Raw genomic sequence first — 16,052 nt, forward strand, 5'->3', positions numbered from 1 at the left:
AGACAGGCAGGCAGAGCAGGGAGGTAGAGATGGAGCAGGTAGGCAGAGCAGGGAGAGAGGGAGAGGGGGGGCAGGCAGTGCCAGGCAGGCAGGCAGGCAGGCAGGCAGGCAGGCAGGGAGGGAGGCAGGCAGGCAGGTTTGTGTGGCCACGTTTCAGGAAGGAGCAGCAGAAACAGCCCCATAGACTATAGGCACCAACCCCATACTGCCAACACAGCCTCCAACTGCAATCTCTCTCTCCCTTTCTTCATCTCTCTCTCTCTCTCTCTCTCTCTCTCTCTCTCTCTCTCTCTCTGCCTCCCTCTCGATCTCTCTCTCCCAGTCTGTTTCTCAAACCAACAACTCAAACCCCAATGACCATGCCCTTGTCACTCCCCTAACCCTTCTTCCTCCTAAAAGTACCGGTCTCCCTTCCCTACACCCAACCGCCACCAAGTCACCTCGTTCCTCTATAACACTACCTGGCCTTCTCAGCTGTCCTCTGTTTGTCAGCCATTACCATGACCCATATGCAACTGTTCAGTGTGGCCAACCCACTAGAACATAACTAAATATTTCACAGTATGCCTAATGGGGGAAGAGGTTCAGGCTGGAAAAACAAAAACTCCATACAAACACAGACCCATAATACTATGTGTGAGTGTGTGTGTGTGTGTGGGGGGCCGGGGGGGTCGGGGTTTATCTCCCTGTTTCGATATCTGCCTCATGAACTCGGCCCATAATGCCAATCAGAGATGGGAGAGGAGAAAGAGGAGATGGAGGATTATTACAGCACACACACACACACACACACACACACACACACACACACACACACACACACACACACACACACACACACACACACACACACACACACACACACACACACACACACACACACACACACACACACGCCAGGGCCAAGCACATATTCCCAGGGGATGTCTGGAGGGGACAGAAACAGCACCACATCAATTCATCCATGAGACAGAGACCGTGTCCGAATACCCGAATACCCGTACCTGCATTGTAGATAGTAGACATTTTGGGTATGCCCCCAAAAAATGTAAGTGTAGCGCTAATGGGGTATTTAAATGCCAGGATGTCATACTCATTGCAGCTTTTCATCAAGTAGAATTCGCTGCCCGTTATTGAGGAAGAGAATCGTCTTCTGAGACTTGTGTGTTTGACAACAGCTGATAATCATCTGAGGGTACGCGCTGTACCAAAATAAACGAACGGCGGGAATCAGCGCAAATCCGCGTCATATGACGAATTCTCAGTAGGATGAGCCTAGTAGGCTGATATTTGTTGCTTGAGCCTAGTAGGCTGTAGCACGATTAATCCACAGTGTGCAGTTTCAGTAAGTAGTAGGCAAGCCAGATTTCAGACACGGCAACAGACTTCCAACAGGCCTGATGTGTCAGAAATGGCACTCTATTCACTATATAGTGCACTTTTGACCAGAGCCCTATGAGCCCCCTGGTGCACTACATAGGGAATAGAGTTCCATTTGTGAGTCTGATGTGAGGAACCTAACCTAACTTATCCCCCCAGATCTGGAGGAAAACACAGTCAAACGGCGATTCACACATATCTCAAAGCTTGCCTGTCACTCAACAGAAGGCAGCAGACATACTAGTGGGTTGGGGAGAATGGGGAGAAAGAGGGTGAATAAAAGACAGAAAGAGGGAATATTAGAAAGAAAGAGGGAATAAAAGAAAGGAAGAAAAGAATAAAATCCAGAAAGAAAGTGAAAAAGGAACATAAAAACCCCACCAGACCAGAGTGTACATTTAGAGAGCAAAACCACTGAACATGGATCCTTCTCCCCTCTCTTTCCCTCTCTTTCCCTCTCTTTCCCTCTCTTTCCCTCTCTTTCCCTCTCTTTCCCTCTCTTTCCCTCTCTTCCCCTCTCTTTCCCTCTCTTTCCCCAAACACAATAATGAATTAATAAAAGACTTGGCGCCAGCGTTTTTTAATGAGTCACATCAGCCGGGCTGCTTTTTACAGACCAGCCATTTGTGTTTTTATGTTGGGGCCTTATGCCTGGGTCCTGTGGTAGGCTGGGCCTGTTTGGCATGGAGAGGCGGTCTGGGGCTATAAGGGGAGCTGGGGAATTCGGGGTGACCTCATCCATCCCCCTCAGCTCCGGGCCCAAATGGGCACAGAGGTCCTTCCCACTTCCCCTGTGCCTGGGGGGCACAGAGGAGGCATGGAGAGAGGGAGAGAGCGGGACAGGCAGGCAGACAGGCAGGGCAGGACAGGGAGAGAGGGAGGGAGACAGGGAGTGAGGAAGCTGGGGGGCACACAGCAGTCAGACAGACAAGCAGATAGACAGACAGAAGGTTAGACAGCCAACTATGGGTGTGATTAATACCAGATCTGGGACTTTCCAGCTTTGCCTGGGAGGTGCACTACCGTAGCATTTTAGTTAGCTTTACTTTGTTTCTAAAAATACTGTAAATACTTTTCAGCACTTCATTACGCTTAATGAGACTGATTTCATTTGACATAATCAATTGATCTAATCCAGAGAAACGCCACATTTGAAATTAAATCAATTTAGGCTGAGAGAGAGAGAGAGAGAGAGAGAGAGAGAGAGAGAGAGAGAGAGAGAGAGAGAGAGAGAGAGAGAGAGAGAGACAGACAGACAGACAGAGAGACAGAGAGAGAGACAGAGAGAGACAGAGAGACGGAGTGTGAAAGAGAGAAAAAAGGAGAGCGAGAAAGAGAGCAAGAGAGAGAGAGAGAGCAAAAGAGAGAGAGCGGGAGAGAGAGTAGAAAAACCTAAAAAAGAGAGAACGTGAGAGCAGGACAGAGTGAGCGAGAGAGAGTTGTTCCCACAGATCGAGTGTCTGTCAAACAAAGGGTATCAAATCCTCTGTGAGCAAAACAACAATTGTGTCTTAACCGATGCGTTGGAACCCCTCTGGCGCTGACTGCTGCAGTGAAACATAACAAATAAATCACAGCATCTCAGGAAGTGATAATGCACCACACGAACCCTAACCAGAGGTTTCTACTCAGCAGACAGAAACACAACCACTGCAGGTGAATCTATGTGTATTTGCTGGTGTGTTAAGTTGTTCACTATTGAGAGTCTCCTTTTCCGTTCAATTGAAACATCTGATACATTTGATAACTATGCCGTGATCTGTGTAGTAACAAAGCACTGTTTGACACCAGAACGTTGCTTTGTGTTTAAACCATAGTGTTCTGTTTGTCATTCAAGTAAACCAAACTCTCCCATACTGCAGTGCTAGTGTACCCTCAGCCGGTTTTCATTTTCTGACACAAGTTGTTGAAAAAAATATCTGAATGTTTACAATTCACCCTGAATTCACCCTGACTAGGGCCATTTTTCTTTTACCACAGAGAAAGAAAACTCTTCGAGAAAAGGCTCGTTGGATCTTAACTTCAATGGGCAGAATGGAGACATGTCAAAAGAGAAGGAGTTTGTATATCTTCACTTCGCAGCCTCCAGATAGGTGAACACAGCCAATATCTACCAAGTACGTTCACAGGACATGAAAGCTTGGCACCGTCAACGACTCTGCTCTGATTTATTTTCCATTAGAGACTTGCCTACTCTTGTCTATTGTTCTAAATTATTTATGTCTTCTTCGCACAATAAATCCAAATTGTGAGAAAAAAAACATCATAAACCATGTCTGAGATATAGCAAGTATTATACACTGAGTATACAAAACATTAGGAACAACTGCCTTTCCATGACAGACTGACCAGGTGAATCCAGGTGAAAGCTATGATCCCTTATTGATGTCACTTGTTAAATCCACTTCAATCAGTATAGATGAAGGGGAGGAGACAGGTTAAAGAAGGATTTTTAAGCCTTGAGACAATTGAGACATGGATTGTTTATGTGTGCCATTCAGAGGGTGAATGGGCAAGACAAAAGATTTGAGTGCCTTTGAACGGGGTACGGTAGTAGGCGACAGGCTCTTTGGTTTGCGCCAAGAACTGCAACGCTGCTGGGTTTTTCATGCTCAGCAGCGTGTTTCCCGTGTGTATCAAAAATGGTCCACCACCCACAGGACACCCGGCCAACTTGACACAACTGTAGGAAGCATTGGAGTCAACATGGGCCAGCATCCCTGTGGAACGCTTTCGACACCTAGAGTTCATACCCTGAGGTACTGAGGCTGTTCTGAGGGCAAAACCGGGGGGTGCAACTCAATATTAGCAAAGGTGTTCTTAATGTTTTAGGTCATAGGTCATGATTAGGATCAAACAGACAGGGATTACCTCATGTCAATCAGTTTTAACCACTGGGACGTAATCAAACCTAGTGAAACTTCTGTTTTCCATAGATCTGCATGGAAAACAGATACAGTATCTCAAACACTCTGTGGCCACTTTAAGTATATTTTACATATGGATAAAGATCTAACCGAGCTTCTATAAACCAAACAAAAAAGGATTATTACACACAATTATGAACGTTGTAACACGATATTGTATTTGGCGTCATAGAATGGGTAAAAGTTTTGGCTGGGTGTGAAATAGATATCATAAACACAGTTTATTATAAGAGATTCAACTTGACAGCTCAGAGTCCCTTTCTACAGCAGCTTGTTACGGGCACCTAGACATTTCCACTGACAGACTGACAGCTGATCCACCCACCGCCTCCATACTGCCACACACACACACACACACACACACACACACACACACACACGCACACACACACACGTACACGCACGCACGCACACACACACGCACACACACGTACACGCACACACACACACACACACGCACACACACGTACACGCACGCACGCACACACACACGCACGCACACACACACACGCACGCACCCACGTACACGCACACGCACACGTACACGCACACACACACGTACACGCACACACACACACGCACGCACGCACACACACGTACACGCACATGCACACACACACACAAACACGCACACACACACACGCACACACGTACACACACAAACACACCCACACACACACCGCCTCCAAACTGTTACACACGCCGCCCCAAAACTATCATACATTCCATCATCTCAAACTAGTTTGACGTGGGTTCTTCCACAAGCCTGGCAACACAGATGCATATTTTGCTGACAACGAAGCCACATCATTATACTAACTTCACTATATCATTTGTCAATCACAGAAAGAGGTATTGTCTTTGGATGTGTAGATAGATACCTGGGAGTGTCGACAGACAATCAAGCCTTTGTTTCAGCACCATCGATCAAACAAGCAAAAACCTTTCCGTTCGATTTTGGTTAACAGAACATTACTGTGTTGTCGGTGCGGACGGTGGAGGAAGAAGAATATGGAAAGAGTGAGAATTGACACGGAGACATAAAACACTCAGTGAGACCGTGATGAAGTCATTCTGACAGCTCCTTTCCATGATGGTGAGGCGGAGTCGGCGAGGAGCAACAGCAGTGGAGTCAGAGCTGCTTGACATTGAGACACTAACGGTTGGAGAAAGCCCTGAGGAGAACACAACACTAGGGGAGAGATGAAACATACTTCTTCAGATGGACAGAGAGAGACAGAGAGACAGAGAGACCAACAGACCAAGAGAGAGAGGAAGAGAGAGACAGAGAGACCAACAGACCGAGAGAGAGAGGAAGAGAGAGACAGAGAGAGAGAGACCAAGAGAGACAGAGAGACCAACAGACCGAGAGAGAGAGGAAGAGAGAGACGGAGAGAGAGAGACCAAGAGAGACAGAGAGACCAACAGACCGAGAGAGAGAGGAAGAGAGTCAGAGCGAGAGAGACCAAGAGAGACAGAGAGACCAACAGACCGAGAGAGAGAGGAAGAGGGAGAGAGAGAGACAGAGAGACCAATAGACCGAGACAGAGAGAGAGAGGAAGAGAGAGAGAGACAGAGAGAGAGAGACAGAGAGAGAGAGAGACAGAGAGAGAGAGGGAGAGAGAGAGACCAAGAGACCGAGAGAGAGAGGAAGAGAGAGAGAGTGAGAGAGACCAACAGACCGAGAGAGAGAGGAAGAAAGAGAGAGAGAGAGAGAGGAGAGAGAGAGAGAGAGAGAGACAGAGCGACCGAGAGACCAACAGATCGAAAGAGGGAGAGAGAGAGAGACAGAGCGACCAAGAGACCAAGCGAGACAGAAAAAAAGAGAGAGAGCGAGCGAGAGAGAAAGGCTGAGAGAGATGAATATGTGAAAGCATATAAAAGTTTATGAGAGCTCAACAGTTACAAATGTAGGACTATCACTACCGGTGTAATGTAGTAATTACTGAAGATGTCATTAGCATATAAAGTGACACAGTTGGGGTGATTAAGCCGCTGTGAGTTTACGGCATTGCTCACTTTAAATGTTACATGCTTCTATTGTTGTCTTCAATTCTATTTTGCAGATCGACATTTTCTGCCCAGTTGAGAGGGTTAACAATCTGTTTCTGTGAGAATAGCTAGACATAATGTGTGTGTCAGTATCTCTGCTTGAGCCCCAGGAATCTAAGCAACACTCCAAGACAAGTACACACACATTTGTAAGAGTGCCACACACACACACACACACACACACACACACACACACACACACACACACACACACACACACACACACACACACACACACACACACACACACACACACACACACACACAGCTGTACAGGTACGTGTAAAAATATATTGTACCAGAGGATCAGAAGGGACCAGAGTCAGGAATGATAGTATCTAGCTAGTACATCCTACACATAGGGAATCACACCTGCAAAAATAGACACAGGAAATCACGAGCTGATAGTTTCCATGTTAATTATATAGTGTAGCAATGAGCCCCCTTGTTCCATTCTTCTAAGACCACCTGTCTACCCCCCTCCTAATCACTCCCTACCCCTGCTAGCCCTTCCCTACCACTTGGAACTTAATTGCTATAGAAATTCTTGGCAGAGACAGGAATCAACAGCTCCCAGACTTATATCTCAAAGTCGTGTCTCCCAAGCGGTCCGTTTGAAACATTTCTCTGTCAGAGTGATGAAATAGTGAAATATTCTGGGGACTTTGAGCCAGACATTTCCATTTGACCCCAAATGTGAGACACCATTTTTAGAAAAAGTGGACCAATAAACACCTAACGAAATAACAAAGTGGGCATTGATTTAATCAAGCTTTCTCTCTGGTGCAGCGACAATGTTGTTAAAATATAGTCTCTTTTTGAAACGGCGTACTCTCACCTGGACTCAAGTGACAAATAAACACTCACAACTAACAATTACTGTAACGCTTTTCCCAATTTTATTTTGAGTAGACAAGTGTGACATGTTTCTCCCTCTCAGTTTTGTGTGTATACAGAGCAGTCTTGTGTTGTTGATGTGTTGTTGATGTGTGTCCGGGGGGGGGGGGGGGGTGTGTGTGTGTGTGTGTGTGTGTGTGTGTGTGTGTGTGTGTGTGTGTGTGTGTGTGTGTGTGTGTGTGTGTGTGTGTGTGTGTGTGTGATCTCAGCCAGACTCCACAGCCAAGCCTGTCGTGTCCCTGGACGTGTTAACTACCATTCCGTCACACATTAAAAATAAATATGGAGTGTGTTTGTTAGGAGGCTGCTGTTGTTGCCATGCCCTTTGGTAACTCACCGCATCAAGCCATAAGTCTAGCCCTTCAGATAACACACAAATAACACTAAGCCATAAAAGCCTACCTCTTAAGACCTAAATGAGTCCCGTATAAAAGTATTCATAGTAATGTACTTCTACAGTTGCTAAATAAAATAATTGTATGTAACCTTTGCCAACCGTGAAAGGATAGCATCATGGTGCTATGTGTTGACGTGTTAATGCAATAGGAACTACAGTATACAGGGAAACGAGCTCTATGTGGAACTTTCTCTGTCTCAGTCCATCTTTCCAAAGAAACGTACACCAAGCCGTTCCCACAGTTGTAGCAACGCTGTGCTGAGAGAGAGCAGAACGATATTACTCAGTGATGACTTACTGATGACTTAGACATGATTTCTAGTGTTTTCCAGATGACCATATGTGATTGACTGACTCCAAGTCAAGTGCACTATAGGGAGCCCAGGTCAAAAAGTGGCGCACTATATATGGAATAGGTAAATAGGGTGCCATTTTTGGACACAACCCTAGTGATGATTTCCCGTTTCGTTCCAGATGACCAGATGTGGCTGACTGAGTCCAAGTCGAGATGATAGTGAGAGTCAAGCAGCAGAGTAACACTGACGACATGATGGGCTAGGAACACCCATCCATCACTCATTCACAGTCAGTCCGCTGGGTGGTTTAAAGTAGCTGTCTGGTGAAATTCATATTCCGTTAACTCACACCCAAATAACGCTGTTGACTCATCCTATGCTCATATTTGTGGCCAAAGCATTAATACAACTTTTTTTTTTAAATGTAAAAACCCGCCTCAAACTTATATCTCAAAGTGACCGTTTAAAAATGCTTGCTATTTCCTCATAGAGAATGATGGTATACTCCTGAGGCTGTTGAGCTGGACAATCAGCGGCCTACTCGTGTGAATATTTTTCATTTCCTGTATACGCCCACTCTGTTGTTGTGGTACACCCACACCATTCCAACACAGAAAAGCAGTTTTTTAACATGCTTAATAAAAAAATGTTGGAAGGGAAACGATTTCACTCATATTGTAATTAATTATAGGTCATATTTCATAGAAATCTGGAAACACTGGACAGCTACTCTAAACCCGCCACAGTACAAACATTCCTCACATCACACTTACATCACTTTGGTCCGGCCAGACAGAAAGAGAGAGACCAGAAGCACAACACACGCACGCATGTACAGACACACGCGCACACAGATACAAACACACACAGATACACACAGACACACACAGATACAAACAGACACACACAGATACAAACAGACACACACAGATACAAACAGACACACACAGATACAAACAGACACACACAGATACACACAGACACACACAGATACACACACAGACACACACAGATACACGGTTTAGAATAGACACATGGTTTCAGAAAAACATGATGGACTAAAAAGACAACATGGATGCTAGCCGGAATCGTTGATCCCTCTCTGATATATTCAAACCACGCAGCACTAAATGTTCCATAAACGTAACGCCCTACCTGTTCATTAACGTGGCACTGCCTGACGCCGCGGTAACAAGCTGAACCAGTTAACAAGGCATTCGCGTCTGTCTGCGCCTTACCCAAGTCTATAACCTTACCCAACAACTACACACTATGAATGGAACTCCTACAATACACTGACAATTACACTAAGCCCAGATTTAGAGAGCAGAGACACACCTCAGTCCGGAGGCGAAAGGCTCTGCTGTTTAGAAAGTAGAAATCGACGCTCGATGAATGAATGTTCACATTGTTGTGTCATGTGGTCACAATAATAAGTAGGAACGATTAGGTCAAGGATGGGTCAGTCTCACACACACACACACACACACACACACACACACACACACACACACACACACACACACACACACACACACACACACACACACACACACACACACACACACAATTCCACATATGCACAGTGTAGATCAAACGAACCCAGGCAGGCATGTATCCACTTACACTTACAAAGGCGCACATGCTAATAAAAACACTGTGGGCTCTGAGGGTAACACTCTTAACATTCACTAAGTAGCACACACTGGCACGCAACCCAGCAAATGACTGACACACACAAAAACGCACACATACACACACTGTAAAACAGGCACACACACAGACGTTGTAAAGGACCGACATACACGTTCCAAAAAATAACCACCCTCGCAAACACACACGGTACACACACAAGGAGAGAGACGTACACATACAAATGCACACTGACTGAACCGACACGATCCGCAGCCATAAATACAACTAGAGAAGCCTGGTCCAGTTAATGGAAACCCTGATCAGTTGCCTCTATGTACTCTCTGCCTCATACGCTCAAGCTCTGTCTTTCATTTCAACTGTTTCTGTTAAGGCTACCTCTCCCAAACTCTCTAACTTTAACTTCAAACTCTAAGAGCAGAAAGAACAGAACAGTAGAGGGAAAAAGAGGAGAGCAACAGTTCATATTGTTTCTAAAGTTCCCTGAAAGTAGAAAGTACTCACCCACTCTAATGTCGTGCTGGCAGACTGGCAGACAGACAGATAGATGGAGTGCTGGTCCAAACAGACAGATAGATGGAGTGCTGGTCCAAACAGACAGATAGATGGAGTGCTGGTCCAAACAGACAGATAGATGGAGTGCTGGTCCAAACAGACAGATAGATGGAGTGCTGGTCCAAACAGACAGATAGATGGAGTGCTGGTCCAAACAGACTGATAGATGGAGTGCTGGTCCAAACAGACTGATAGATGGAGTGCTGGTCCAAACAGACAGATCGATGGAGTGCTGGTCCAAACAAACAGATGGAGTGCTGGTCCAAATAGACAGATCGATGGAGTGCTGGTCCAAACAGACAGATAGATGGAGTGCTGGTCCAAACAGACTGATAGATGGAGGAAAAGGAGTAGAGGAGGGATTTGTGTACGTTCATCAGTCTCTTTGACAGCAAAGAGGATAGCAATGAGTTTCTCTCTCTCTCTCAAGCTCTCCGTCCTCTCTTTCTCTCTCTCTCTCTCTTATTCAACACTCTCTCTCTCCGCCTCTTTCACTAAGAAATAATCATGCTCTCTGATTCATAAAGCCAGGCTTTGTCACGTGATCCAACACTGCAAATATACAGCACATTTTTTCACCGACCATAAAATCCCTAGGGGAAGAAAAAGCCCCCTGAAGCTTAATTTTCAGTTTTTAATTCTCTCCCTCTCTCCCTTATTCTCATTTTCTCCCCCTCCATTTTCTCTCCTCTCTTTTTAGAACTCACACTTTCCCTACTTTGTGTTTTGTATGTGTGAAATGTATTAACTTAACTAAACAGAGTCAAACATACAAGAAATGACATATTTTTAAACATGAACCCGGTAGCGGCTATAGAAATATAGCTGACTATGTATCGACACAGACGTCAACCTGTCCGCTAACCATGCTTCATTTGAGGGTTGTTATTGAACCTTTATTTAACTAGGCAAGAAAGTTAAGAACAAATTCTTATTTACAATGACGGCCAACCCCGGCTAAACCCAGACGACGCTGGGCCAGTTGTGCGCCGCCCTTTGGGACTCCCAATCCCAGATGGATGTGATACAGCCTGGATTTGAACCAGGGACTGTAGTGACACCTCTTGCACTGAGATGCAGTGCCTTAGACCGCTGCGCCACTCGGGAGCCCAATAGGGAAGTCCCCAGTAAGATGGCAGTAGCAGTAGTAGTTTGGGCGGGGTGCCCATAAATGTGTCTCTCTCTCTCTCTCTCTCTCTCTCTCACCATATCAGATTGTATGTTTCAGATCTATGTTTGTTGTGCAGCTCTTGTGGTTCTGGGCGTATGCCTGCAGTGCCTTAGCCTGGTGCCGTTGGTTTCTAAATGTCATGTTGTGATTTGACATTGTTTTGCTTCGAAAGGCAGGCACCCCAAAAACCTCAGGCTTTAAACACCCTTAAACACACCTCAACGGGCACCTTAACCAGCGTTGTCTCTGACCCCATGTAGAACACAGAAGAGTGCTCTCAAGGGCTTCTAGAATCTAGCACAAGCTCAGTAGTTCTTCATAACAGAAATTCAACTCTCTATTTCTCAACATATACAAATCCTCTCTGGAATAGACGAACCCAGCACACTTCACCATGTGTCGTCTCGACAGCTTCAGCATGACAGTGAGTCACCGCCATGACGCTCAGTGTAACAATCCCATCCAGCATACCTTCACCTGGTTTCTCCCAATTACCACATCATCACATCTGCTGTCCAAGTCCTCCTCCTAAACATCAAGGCTGTGTCTGAAATGACACCCTTTTCACTATGTATAGGGAATAGAGTGGTCCAGGGTGGTCAAAAGTAGTGCACTATATAGGGAATAGAGTGGTCCAGGGTGGTTAAAAGTAGTGCACTATATAGGGAATTCAGACGCAGACTGATACAGCTAGTTCCTTCCTTCTGAGTGTCCTCTACCGGCTCATTGATAGTAATTGAATGTCGGTGTTTAAATGAACCTGACCTCAATATGTCTCCGTAACGAAATCAAGCCATTAGAACCAAATCAAAGCCCTTTCTGTGTCCCTGTGTTCCCTTTCTGTTCATAGCGCTATCTCCCAGATGCTTACACTGGACATAGTCCTCTGTGGAAATGATTCTCTTCACAGCATACAATCAATCAATGAATCAAGCCAACGCTCTTTTTTTCCTATTTTTTTTTTTTACATCAGCAGTCGTCACAACGTGCCTTACTGATACCCGGCCTAAAAGCCAAAGAGCAAGCAATGCAGTAAAACATACCATCACGCAGAAAGTACACCTGTACACAGCCTGTGTTGTTTATGTTTACAGTAACAGACAGTGAGGTGCAAGAGACACTTTACAAGGCTGGCATCAGATCCTTACATGCACCCAACCCAAGAGGAAGTGGTTTCCTAAGCCACACAGCCCAGAGCTTCATAACCTGCCCTGTTCATAGTTTCGTTTACTTTTAGAAGGTGGCAACTGCTTGGCATCCGGCCGCAAAGCGTTACAGAGGGTAGTGCGTGAGGGGGGCCGAGCTGCCTGTCATCTAGGACCACTGTACCAGGCGGTGTCAGAGGAAGGCTCTAAACATTGTCACAGACTGATCTCTCTGCTACCGCACAGCAATTGGAACCAACAGGACCCTGAACAGCTTCTACCCCCAAGCCATAACACTACTAAATAGTTAACCAAATCGCTACCCGGGATATCTACATTGACCTTCTTTTCACTAACTCTATTGACTCATCATATACACTGCTGCTACTGTTTATTATCTATCCTGTTGCCTAGTCACTTTACCCCTACCAATATGTACATATCTACCTCCATTATCTCGTACCCCTGCACATCAACTCGGTACTGGTATCCTGTGTATATAAGTTATCATTACTCATTGTGTATTTATTATATCTTTGTGTTATAAAGATCTTTTTTTTTATATAATTTTTTGGGGGCATTGTTGGGAAGGGCCCTTAAGTAAGCATTTCACGGTTAGTCTACACCTCTTGTTTACGAAGCATGTGACGAATAAAATGTGGTGTGATTTGTTGTTTAATAAGGACTCAAGAAGTCTAGACGTCAGCAGAATCCCTGAATGCGTTCTTCACAAATGATCTGATTTCTTAACATGCGAAATACTGTAACAAAATATGCCAACATCATAATATCCGCTCTATATTGATACTATTAAGTGTAGTAAATGTCAAATTTTCATGGATTTGTGAGGGTGTGTGCACATGTGTGTATACATGTGCATGTTCAAGCCATGCTTGTGGGTGTGCGCTCTATGTCCATCCTCCTCTGTTAACAAAATATACTGACCATGTGGTGCTTTCTTATGGGATTATACCTGTACCGGTAAAAAGTTTTAGAACACCTACTAATACAAGGGTTTTTCTGCATTTGTACTATTTTCTACATTGTTGAATAATAGTGAAGACATCAAAACTATGAAATAACACATATGGAATCATGTAGTAACCAAACAAGTGTTAAACAAATCAAAATATGTTTTATATTTGAAATTCTTCAAATAGCCACCCTGTGCCTTGGTGACAGCTTTGCACCCTCTTGGCATTCCCTCAACCAGCTTCACCTGGAATGCTTTTTCAACAGTCTTGAAGGAGTTCCCACATATGCTGAGTACTTGTTGGCTGCTTTTCCTTCACTCTGCAGTCCAACTCATCCCAAACCATCTCAATTGGGTTGAGGTCGGGGGATTGTGGAGGCCAGGTCATCTGATGCAGCACTCCATTTGCATTTGTATTTAAACTCAGAAAAAAAGGAACGTCCTCTCATTGTCAACTGCGTTTATTTTCAGCAAACTTAACATGTGTAAATATCTGTATGAACATAACAAGATTCAACAACTGAGACATAAACTGAACAAGTTCCACAGACATGTGTCTAGCAGAAATGGAATAATGTGTCCCTGAACAAAGGGTGGGGTCAAAATCAAAAGTAACAGTCAGTATCTGGTGTGTCCACCAGCTGCATTAAGTAATGCAGTCCATCTCCTCCTCATGGACTGCACCAGATGTGCCAGTTCTTGCTGTGAGATGTTATCCCACTCTTCCACCAAGGCACCTGCAAGTTCCAGGACATTTCTGGGGGGAATGGCCCTAGCCCTCACCCTCCTATCCAACAAGTCCCAGACGTGCTCAATGGGATTGAGATCCGGGCTCTTCGCTGGCCACGGCAGAACACTGGCTTTCCTGCCTTGCAGGAAATCACGCACAGAAGGAGCAGTATGGCTGGTGGCATTGTCATGCTGGAGGGTCATGTCAGGATGAGCCTGCAGGAAGGGTACCACATCAGAGAGGAGAATATCTTCCCTGTAACGCACAGTGTTGAGATTTCCTGCAATGACAACAAGCTCAGTCCGATGATGCTGTGACACACCGCCCAAGACCATGACGGACCCTCCACCTCCAAATCGATCCTGCTCCAGAGTACAGGCCTCGGTGTAACGCTCATTCCTTCTACGATAAACGCAAATCCGACCATCACCCCTGGTGAGACAAAACCATGACTCGTCAGTGAAGAGCACTTTTTGCCAGTCCTGTCTGGTCTAGCGACGGTGGGTTTGTGCCCATAGGTGACATTGTTGCCGGTGATGTCTGGTGAGGACCTGCCTTACAACAAGCCTACAAGCCCTCAGCCCAGCCTCTCTCAGCCTATTGCGGACAGTCTGAGCACTGATGGAGGGATTGTGGGTTCCTGGTGTAACTCGGGCAGTTGTTGTTGCGTTTCTGTACATGTCCCGCAGATGTGATGTTCTGATGGCCTGCTCCTGTGCAGGTGTTGTTACACGTGGTCTGCCACTGCAAGGACGATCAGCTGTCCGTCCTGTCTCCCTGTAGCGCTGTCTTAGGCGTCTCACAGAACGGACATTGCAATTTATTTCCCTGGCCACATCTGCAGTCCTCATGCCTCCTTGCAGCATGCCTAAGGCATGTTCATGCAGATGAGCAGGAACCCTGAGCATCTTTCTTTTGGTGTTTTTCAAAGTCAGTAGAAAGGCCTCTTTAGTGTCCTAAGTTTTCATAACTGTGACCTTAATTGCCTACCGTCTGTAAGCTGTTAGCGTCTTAACGACCATCCACAGGTGCATGTTCATTAATTGTTTATGGTTCATTGAACAAGCATGCGAAACAGTGTTGAAACCCTTTACAATGAAGATCTGTGAAGTTATTTGGATTTTTACTAATTATCTTTGAAATACAGGGTCCTGAAAAAGGGACGGTTCTTTTTTTGCTGAGTTTATTACAGCAGATACTCTTTCTGGGGTCCAGCAAAATTAAGGCAGTTTATACAATTTTAAAAACATTACAATACATTCACAGACTGTGTGCCCTCAGGCCCCTACTCCACCACTACCAAATATATAATTGAAGTCTGAAGTTTACATACACTTAGGTTGGAGTCATTAAAACTCGTTTTTCAACCACTCCAGAAATTTCTTGTTAGCAAACTATAGTTTTGGCAAGTCGGTTAGGACATCTACTTTGTGCATGACACAAGTAATTTTTCCAACAATTTTTTACAGACAGATTATTTCACTTATAATTCACTGTATCACAATTCCAGTGGATCAGAAGTTTACATACACTAAGTTGACTGTGCCTTTAAACAGCTTGGAAAATTCCAGAAAATTATGTCATGGCTTTAGAAGCTTCTGATAGGCTAATTGACATAATTTGAGTCAATTGGAGGTGTACCTGTGGATGTATTTCAAGGCCTACCTTCAAACTCTGTGCCTCTTTGCTTGACATCATGGGAAAATCTAAATAAATCAGCCAAAACCTCAGAAAAAAGATTGTAGACCTCCACAAGTCTGGTTCATCCTTGGGAGCAATTTCCAAATGCCTGAAGGTACCACGTTCATCTGTACAAACAATAATACGCAAGTATAAACACCATGGGACCGCGCAGCCATCACACCGCTCAGGAAGG

General features: G+C 45.1%; 1 protein-coding gene across 4 annotated transcripts in view; it reads right to left on the minus strand.

Annotated features, from left to right (window-relative positions):
• LOC106567065 (retinoic acid receptor gamma-A) overlaps window positions 1–10,612 on the minus strand; it is a 72,096-nt gene extending 61,484 nt beyond the window's left edge. The window contains exon 1 of one of the 4 annotated variants that reach the window (XM_014135913.3): window positions 10,107–10,612. The gene's annotated coding sequence lies outside the window, so the exon portion shown is untranslated. Of the gene's footprint in view, window positions 1–5,188; window positions 5,305–10,106 lie in introns of those variants that run through there. The other 3 variants (XM_014135917.3, XM_014135916.3, XM_082960111.1) reach the window with 3 other exon arrangements.
• Window positions 10,613–16,052: the final 5,440 nt, after the last annotated feature.

The sequence above is a fragment of the Salmo salar genome, chromosome 13 (assembly GCF_965601325.2).
Source record: "Salmo salar chromosome 13, fSalSal1, whole genome shotgun sequence".
Classification (NCBI taxonomy): Eukaryota; Metazoa; Chordata; class Actinopteri; order Salmoniformes; family Salmonidae; genus Salmo; species Salmo salar.